General features: G+C 38.2%; 1 pseudogene; it reads right to left on the bottom strand.

Moving 5' to 3' along the window:
- Positions 1-4,023: 4,023 nt before the first annotated feature.
- LOC126057301 (ubiquitin-conjugating enzyme E2 G2-like) lies at positions 4,024-4,633 on the bottom strand (annotated as a pseudogene).
- Positions 4,634-10,272: the final 5,639 nt, after the last annotated feature.

Genomic DNA, 10,272 nt, shown 5'->3' with positions numbered 1-10,272 from the left:
ATTGTTCACATCCTAGATAATTTACAATATCTTACGTATCTCTTAACTGTTTTCTAAATTTCCCAGCCTTTTTGGGCTTTATTCTGCATATTTTCTTCTGATTAACCTTCCAGTTCACCAATTAACTTTTCATCTGTATTTAATATACTTCTGTTGACATCCAACAGAATTTTTAATTTCATATATTGAGTTTTTTTAGATTTAGAATTGCTATTTGTTCTGTTTTTATATTTTCTGGATGTATTCCAAAATTCTATTTCTCATACCTGCTTTTATTTTAAATTTGGCACATTTATATTAAATTTGTCACCTCATGTCTTCAATATTCCTATCTCCTTTGGGTCTTTTCCTATTTTTTAAAAACTTTTCTGCTGGGTTTTCAATAATGTCAATTTCTATTTTCAACTGAATTGTGTCTCCCAGAAATACATGTTAAAATCGTAACCTCTGTCCTTGTGAATGTGACCCTATTGGGAAATAAAGGTTTTTCTTTTATTCTCATGAAGTCATACTAGAGTAGGTTGGGTTCTAAACTTAATACCTTCTGAGCAGTGTCTTATGAAAATGGAAAGAGGGCACAGAGAGAGACACAGCACACAGGGGGAGAAACCATGGGAGAAAATGTCTGTAAGCCAAGGGATGCCAAGGAACGCCTGTGGTACCAACAAGGATGGGCCCTCCCCTAGATCTGATGCCCTGAGTTGGACTTCTAGCTTCCAAAACTGTGAGACAATAAATTTCTGTTCTTTAAAGCCACCCTCACTGTGGTATTTTGTTATGGCAGCTCTAGGAAATTAAAGCAATTTCAGTTTCTAGTTATATTTCATTGAATGACGAGCATTGCAAGAAAAATTTTGAGCAGATGATACTAATTTTTTTTATATAATAATATTTTCCTCCAAAAATAATTTCTTTTCCTTTTGGAAAGTAGGTTGGGTAAGAGTGAATTAGTTCATGTTGGGTTTGAGGTAACTTTTGCTCTCATTCTTTGTAAGGCTGTTCTTCTGTTAAATGTTTACGCTCAACTTCATCCCTTCTTTATCCAACAATGCACTGAAGAGAAAAATTTAAAAATTCAGATAATTGACATACAAGAAAATAAACAAGATGCTAACTTCATAACAAAGAAGAGTATGCCATTAAAAAAATCAGAGAACATAAAACAGTTCAAGATATATTTCAGAAACTAGCACAGAGAGACTCATTGTTGGATTAAAAAAAGACAAAATAGTAACATTTTAGAAAAGTCACTATTAATTTCAGAAAGACAGACTAAAGTTAATGGAGGGAAGGAAATGACAAAAAAAAAAAAAAAAAAAAAACAGTGATTAAAAATCCAGAACCGAAGGGCATGGGTTTGGAAATAGAAATAAATAAATAAATACAGTGTCAGCACACATCCTTGCAAATTGCACACAGACCGCAGACAGATGAACAATTCTAAAAAAATCTTTACCTAAGATGTGGAGAGAAATAGTTCAAATGGAAAAGGTCAAGAGAGGCATAGTATCTTTCAATACCAGAGGTAGAGGTCTGGAAGACAATGGACGAAGGCTTTTATCATCCTCTGGGAAAATGCTTTCTTTCTAGATAGCTGTATCCAACGAACTATCATTTGAGTACAAGAGTATACCAAACAATTTTCAGAAAGGCCGCAATTACAGAGAATAATGCATCAAACAAAGATGGAGAAAGACACAAGGATAAGGAAAGGGAGATTGATTACAGACAGAGGGGAAGAGAATTCCTAGAGTTCAGTGAAGGGCTATTATGTTTCAAAGCTGGGAAGCAGGTTTCAAGTGCAAACTGTCTTCGTGAGGGTAGAAGGATTGAGAAATACAGAGAGATATCTTTATTAAATAATAATGAACAGATGAATTATCCTATTTTTTAATTATGGAAAATATAATTACAGTTTTTCATAGGATTTGAGATTGAAATCATGCTAGAGAAAGTCTAAGATACAAAATATTTGAACTCCAGGAGAAGACAGTGTTGCACAAGAAGAAAATATAATTGTAGCACACCATATGCTTCAATTAAAAAAAATTATAATATTTATAAACTTCAAATGTTGATTGAATCTTAAATTACATGAGAGCAATGAGGACACTGTGGCAAGAAAAGATGTAGGTACACACTTATGCTGGGGTGCGATGGAAGGGGAGACTGTTGTAAAAGAAGTAAACCTTCAAATCTGTGATGAAAATAAATGGAGAGTATCTAAAGTTTTGAAACAAACAAATGGGATAGCAATATAGAGATAGTATTTAGAAATATATAGGAAAATAGCATAATAAACTACTGGATGGGTTTAAAAAGCTTACATATAGGAAAAGGAAACTAAGGGGAGGATTCAGAACAGTAGTTGTTTTGAGCCCTATGAAGGAAATGGCTGTTAAAAATTAGGTGCATATATTTCTGTCAAAAGTTTAAATTAAATTCAGATGAAGTATAGTATAGTGTTGCTTCACAACACCAGTGCAAACACATTTGTAAAAAAAAAAAAAATGACCCAACTGAATAGTTAAATGAGGAAATCTCTTGCAACATTCAGGTTAATATATTTTATGGGGATTAAGCTTATTTTTCAGACTTACTTTTTACATTTCTCTTTATACAATAATTTTATGCTTTGATACATTTATACAAATAGTTTTTTTTGGGGGGGTACATTTTTATTGCATCATTTTGCTTTCCAGTGAAAAATAATATTATTACTGAATGTGATATGCCTTGCTTAGGGCAGGTCAAATAATGGCAATACATACATAACAATGCCAAGGCTCTTAAGGTATAAATTTGAGGAAAAACATCACTTTGCTTAAAGTCATATTTAGCAAAGTATTTTTCTTAGTTATGAATTTCCACTCTTATGGATCATAACTACATGATCATTCCCATGGTCATCCATAATATTAGCTAAAAGATTGTGAAAATTCTCCAATCTTCTGAGAGGTAGAAGAGAAAAACAATTTTACCTAGGAAAATTATGTCATTGCCCTTTTATTAGAATATCTATTTTTAATTCAGATACCAGTTGTTGAGCACCTACTGTTAATATTTTAGGCACTCCTCTGTTTTTTTTTTTTTTCTGGGTAAACAAGACACACAAATGTTTAAGTCACAAATTGCCTTACAGAGAGCTACATGTACTTTAGTTGTATGAAGAATTCAAATGTAATTAAGAAATCTATCAGTGTCTGCAGGAAGTAAATGAGACTTCATAAGGAAGAGGACTGAAAGGCCAGGAATATGGTAGGCAAGCTGTTCAAGCCTGAGGTTTTGGTTCAAGTCTGAGGTTTTAGTTAGCAGGCAAGGATTCCTCACAGAGAACATAAAACATCATGAAAAAGGGTGCTTTACATGTACATGTCATTCAGGAAGACACTTAACAGAAGAGAAAGCATTAGAGATAAACTGATATAAACTGAGGCGTTCAGAGACACTTCTTATGCCCAGTAGACTTCTCTTCCCTGTACCCACTTTTCATTGATCTACATTTTTTTTAATGTGTTTATTTCCTGAAAGCAATTTCAAAGTGTGATGGTTTGTAATATACAACAAATGAAAATGATTCACCCTGCTTCTAAGAAAAGCACTGGATTGTAAAACACGAAGTAAGGCCACAATGCTCTGTGCTCCTTGTGGGGCAGGTATGAAGCCGACGTGGCCTGCCTGAGCCGCCGGCCCTCCCTCTGCCCAGCTACGAGGGCCGTTTCTTCGGAAGGAGAGTGGCAGATCCTAATCCACTGGGAGTCTGGCGAGGAGCCCTCGACACTGGCGAGGGGAAGGGGTTCCACGAGCCCGCGCTCTGTCTGAGGGGCATTAGCTGCGGGAATTAGGGGCGATCGAGTTGGGAGAGTTGCTGACAGCTTTGACACTGGGTCTGCACCACTTTGCAGTGGCAGTAAACTGCCATTATTGTACATAAATCACAATCGAAGAAGAGAAGCCTGACTGGGTGGGACAGGCGGGAAATAAAACAGATGCTGTCATTCTGCAAGTTTGCTTCCTTTGGTGCTAACACAGTGTCACTGTCACAGATGTCCCGGAGGAGAAACACGAAGCCTGTTTGGTGGTGGCGTCTGCACGCCCGCGAGCGCCCTGGCTGTGTGCACGCGTGTCCCGTCGGGCTCGGAGCACCAGAGGCTTCTGTACCATCGGCTTGGCCACCTTATAAAACTGCTCTGGGTCCTCCCACCACATTTTGGAAGCATGTACATGGGTGCTGCACTTGTCCTTGGGCTCTGAAAGCACCCTCACCACCAACAGCAGGATCTTCTCCAGGCTTTGCACACAGGGCTCCGCATCTCGGAGCTGCTCTCTTACCCTAGGGGGTCGACTCAGGCTTGCAGGATGGAGATGTAGACCCTCCCGTCAGGGTTGATGTTGGGATGAAACATTTCACAGGTAAATCTCATCTTTGGGGAATTTAAGAAGTAATCAAGTGGAAAACGCAAGACGATAGGAAAAACACCAAACTCAAAGCAAGTATGTTCTGGGTCCATGATCAAGGGCTCCTATTCCAAAAAAAACCTTCATTCACGGGGCCTGCCACAGTTCCTTCTAGTGGGTTCGGTGTCAATTGTTTGTACTAGGTCATAAGCCTCTTGAGCGCCATCCCTGCCATTGTGCAGAGATAGAGATAGAAAGATGGATGAAAATGAATAAATAAATAAGAGATTACAGAGACAGATAAACATAGCAGTATTGTATAAATATTGTATGAAAACACTAAGTAACTGAGGTCTCTGCAGATTTTTTAGGGAAGATATTTATACCACAGGCAGATTTTACTTTTGTTGCTGTACCAACATATCACAGACTTAATGGCTTTAAACAACACATACTTGTTATTTTACCCTTCTGGAGTTCCTAAAATCAAGGTGTCCTGAAGACTTCTGGAGGCAATAGGGGAGAATCCATTTCCTTGCCTTTTCAGCTTCTGGAGGCTGCCTGCACACCTAATCCAAACCTCTGCATTTGCCAGTCATTTCCTTTTGCTGTGTCTCCTACCTTTTTCCTTTCCTTTTTGAGGAACCTGTGATTACATTGCACCTATCAGATGATGGAAAATTGTCTCCACATCTCAAAACCCTTAATTTAGTCATACCTGCAAAGTCTCTTTTACCATATAATGTAGCATATTCATAGATTATAGGGGTAGGACGCAGACATCGAGATTCTATCATTTTGTCTGCTACAGCAGTACTTCCCCTGCATGTCTGTCAGTTTGTCATACTACGGGCTTACATGTTGCTGTGATGCTGGAAGCTACGTCACTGTTATTCAGATACCAGCAGGGTCTCCTATGGAAGACAAGTTTCAGCTGAGCTTCCAGACTAAAACAGACTAGGAAGAAAAACCCAGCCATCTAATTCTAAAAAGCATTAGCCAGTGAAAACATTATGCATAGCAGTGGAACACTGTCTGATACAGTACCAGAAGATGAGCCCCCCGGGTTGGAAAGCACTCGAAAGATGACTGGGGAGGAGCTGCCTCCTCAAAGTAGAGTAGACCTAAATGGCGTGGATGGACTAAAGCTTTCGGGACCTTCATTTGCTGATGTGGCACCACTCAAAATGAGAAGAAACAGCTGGAAACATCCATTAATAATCCTGGAATGTACAAAGTATGAATCTAGGAAAATTTGAAATCATCAAAAATGAAATGGAACACATAAACATCCCTATCCTTGGCATTAGTGAGCTGAAATGGACTGGTATTGGCCATTTTGAATTGGACAATCATAGTCTACTATGCTGGGAATGACAACTTGAACTGTAATGGTGTTGCATTCATTGTTATAAAGAACATTTCAAGATCTATCCTGAAGTACAATGCTGACAGTGATAGGATAATATCCATATGCCTACAAGACAGACCAGTTAATATGACTATTATTCAAATTTACACACCAACCAGTAAGGCCAAAGATGAAGAAACTGAAGATTTTTTCAGAATCTGCAGTCTGAAATTGATTGAACATGCAATCAGGATGCATTGATAATTACTGGTGATTGAAATGCAAAAGTTGGAAACTAAGAAGAAGGCTCGGTAGTTGGAAAATATGGCCTTGGTGATAGAAACAATACAAGAGATTGAATGATAGAATTTTGCAAGACCAATGACTTCTTCTCTGCTAACTTTTTTCACCAACGTAAACTGCAACTATACACATGGACCTCACCAGGTGGAATACACAGGAATCAAATCAACTACATCTGTGGAAGGAGGCAATGGAAAAGCTCAATACCATCAGTCAGAACAAGGCCAGGGGACAAACTGTGGAACAGGCCATCGATTACTCATATGCAAGTTTGAGTTGAAACTGAAGAAAATCTGAGCAAGTCTAAAAGAGCCAAAACACAACCTGAAGCATATCCCACCTGAATTTAGAGACTCTCTCAAGAATAGATTTGACACGTTCAACACTAGTGACTGAAGATCAGATGAGTTGTGGAATGACATCAAGGACATCATCCATGAAGAAAGCAAGAGGTCCTTGAAAAGACAGGAAAGAAAGAAAATACCAAGATGGATGTCAGGGGAGACTGAAACTTGCTCCCGAACATCAAACAGCTAAAGCAAAAGGAAGAAATGATGAAGAAAAGAACTGAACAGAAGATTTCAAAGGGCAGCTGGAGAAGACAAAGTATTATAATGACATGTGCAAAAACCTGGAGATAGAAAAACGAAAGGGAAGAACATGCTCGGCATTTCTCAAGTTGAAGGAACTGAAGAAAAAATTCAAGTAAGTTGCAATAGTGAAGGATTCTATGGGGAAAATTATTAAAAGAAGCAGGAAGCATCAAAAGAAGATGGAAGGAATACACAGAGTCATTACACCAAAAAGAATTAGGTGACATTGAACCATTTTGAGAGGTAGCATATGATCAGGAACCAATGGTACTGAAGGAAGAAGTCCAAGCTATGCTGAAGGCATTGGAGAAAAACAAGGCTCCAGGAATCAATGGAATATCATTTGAGATGTTTCAATAAACGGATGTAGCACTGGAAGTGATCACTTGTCTATGCCATGAAATTGGAAGAGAGCTACCTGGCCAACCAAATGGAAGAGATATATATTTATGCGAATTTCCAAGAAAAGTGATCCAACTGAATGTGAAAATTTTCAAACAATATCATTAATGTTACATGAAAGCAAAATTCTGCTGGAGATCATTCAAAAGTGCTGCAGCAGTGTATCAACAGAAATTCAGGCTGAATTCAGAAGAGTATGTGGAACCAGGGATATCATTGCTGATGTCAGATGGATCCTGGCTGAAAGCAAAGAGTACCAGAAGGATATTTACCTGTGTTTTATTGACTATGCAAAGGCATTCAACTGTGTGGATCATAACAAATTATGGATAACATTTTGAAGAATGAGAATTCCAGAACACTTAATTGTGTTCGTGAGGAACCTGTACATAGATCATGAGGCAGTTGTTCGGACAGAACAAGGGGATATTGAGTGGTTTAAAGTCAGGAAAGGTGTACATCAGGGTTGTATCCTTTCACCATACCTATTCAATCTGTATACTGAGAAAATAATCCAAGAAGCTGGACTGTATGTGTTTGAATTAATTTGTTATAGTGGGAAGGAAGGCCCACAAACTTTCAACATGTGTTTAATGCAAAATATGTGATTTTTTCAAGCTTGTGTTTTCTTACTCTGGCCATCTTTTCAGTAAAAAAAATATATTTCACTTTACTTGTTTTTAGTAATGCTTGTGTATTCATATAATGCATGTGTGTATGAGTGTATGTGCTCATGTGAATGCTAACAGATCTTTTTAAAAATTTTCCACTTTCTTTGAAGTTATAGTTACTCCAATTTCTTTTCCCACTTGTTAATCATGTTTGCTTCTTTTGCCATATGGCCTTCATCCGTATTTTATATGTCTTTGTCTTTTCTCCCTCTCTGTTTTCCTCTTTCTCTCCGTTTTTAATTTTTTCTTTATTGTAATGAAATATGTATAACAAAACACCAACCATTTTAACCTTTTTCAAGTGTACAATTCAGTGACAGTAATTACATTCTCCATGTTGTGTAAGTCTTACCAATATCCTTTTTCAATTTTTCATCACCCTTTACAGAAACTCAGTACCCCTTAAATAATACCTCTCCATTTCTTCCTTCCATACATCCCTCGTAACCACTGATAAACACTGGTCTCCATGCATTTCCCTATTGTGGATATTTCGTATAAGTGAAATCATATAATATGTGTTGTTTTGTGTCTGAATAATGCTTTCAAGCACATAAAAAGATGCTCAACATCATTAGTCATTAGAGAACTGCAAATCGAAACCACAATGAGATACCACTTCACCCCTATTAACCAAAAACCAAACTCACTGCCGTCGAGTTGATTCCGACTCATAGCGACCTTATAGGACAGAGTAGAACCGTCCCATAGAGTTCCCAAGGAGCGCCTGGTGGATTCCAACTGCCGACCTCTTGGTTAACAGTCATAGCACTTAACCACTATGCCACCAGGGTTTCCTCATCTGTATTAAATTAGGATGCTTAAAATACTCTCTAAAAAAATCTTGTAATATAATATTTTCAGTGATACAGTTTAGTTCAGGTTTTCTCATTCAAGAGACAGTTTGATTCAAAATGAAGCACATTAAGAAAATATATCATAATATTATAGTTGGTAATCACCCTTTCTACCACCTCTCTTTTGGCAATCTCTTTGCCCTCAAGAGGCTGAGTTGTAGAAAATAAGAGTAAGTTGTTAACCTCCTTCTTCTCTTTCATCTTTTCATTTTATGATTTTCTAAGTTTAGAATCAGCCTTTTAGTTAAACAGTCCTCATTTCTTCTATGACTACACACACACAAACCTGGAACTTCCACTTAAAACAGAATCTTAGAGTGAGGCTGTTAAGCAAGTGATTTTTTTTAGGGAGTATTTTATTTATTTCCAATATCAGGAACTACACTTAAATTTGCAGCAATCTTCCTTATTTAGATCCTAATTTCACTGTATATCCTTTAGATTTGTTTGGGGTTTAAAGTTGTGTCATAAACTGAATTATGTCTCTCCAAAATACGTATCACCTCGGGTAGGCCATGATTTCCAGTATTATGTGGTTGTCCTCCATTTTGTGATTTGATATAATTATACACCATTTCTGATGTGTTATAAATCCTGACCTCTATGTGTTAATGAGGTGGTATTGTTGTTGTTAGGAGTCATCCAGTCACTTCTGACTCATAATGACCCTACGCACAACAGAATGAAACACTGTCCAATCCTGCACCATTCTCACAATTGTCGTTATGTTTGAGCCCACTGTTGCAGCCACTGTGTCAATCCACCTTGTTGAAGATCTTCCTCTCATTTGCTAACCCTCTACTTTTTTTTTACTTTACGAAGAATGATTCCTTCTCCACGGACTGCTTCCTCCAGATATCTGTCCAAAGTATGTTGAACGAAGTCTCACCATCATTGCTTCTAAGTAGAATTCTGCTGTACTTTTTTCAAGACAGATTTGTTTGTTCTTCTGGCAGTCCATGGTATATCCAGTATCTTTCACCACAGCAGAGTTGGTGGAAACAACAGACAGGATTAGGTTATATTAATAATGATTAGGTTATCTTTGTTATGTTAATGATGAGGCAAGATTCCACTGGTATGCAACACCCTTAACTAGGTCACAGCCTTGACCCAATACAAGGATACTTTCCCTGGGGTGTCGTCTGAATCACCTTTTATCTTATAGGATATAAAAGGAGAGAGGAGCCAGCAGAGAGGCAGGGACCTCAATACCACCAAGAATAAAAAATGGGAGCAGAGCATGTCCTTTGGACCCAGAGTCCCTGTACTGAGAATCTCCTAGAACTAGGAGATAGAGAGGGCTATGACACTGGCAACAGCTGGAGATGGTGATAGATGGCTAGAGGTAGTACTAGACAAACTACAGTGGCAGAACAAGGTGACTGACACAAGACAATACAGGAGCTGACCCAAGGAGCAAGAAAGCTGAATGCCTTCAGGTAGGAAGCTTCTTGTGGAGTGGGGTGCCTCTGGACACCTATCAGTGGAAGTAAAGAGCTTTGTAACACTTGCCCAAGCCGGGTAAGGCCAGGCCAAGTGGCCAAGGGGCCAAGGACTGAAGAGAGGGCTGTCTGCAGACACGGTTGAGAAGAGGCTGTCTTGATCAACATGGAGCTTCCTCCAGAGGTGACAGAGAAAGCCTTTCCCAAGAGCCAGTTTTGTGAATTCTCTCCTCCTAAACTGTGAGAGAATAA

Source organism: Elephas maximus, chromosome 13, assembly GCF_024166365.1.
Source record: "Elephas maximus indicus isolate mEleMax1 chromosome 13, mEleMax1 primary haplotype, whole genome shotgun sequence".
Taxonomy (NCBI): domain Eukaryota; kingdom Metazoa; phylum Chordata; class Mammalia; order Proboscidea; family Elephantidae; genus Elephas; species Elephas maximus.
Note: the sequence above shows the minus strand (reverse complement) of the source record. Positions and strands in the feature narration are given on the sequence as shown.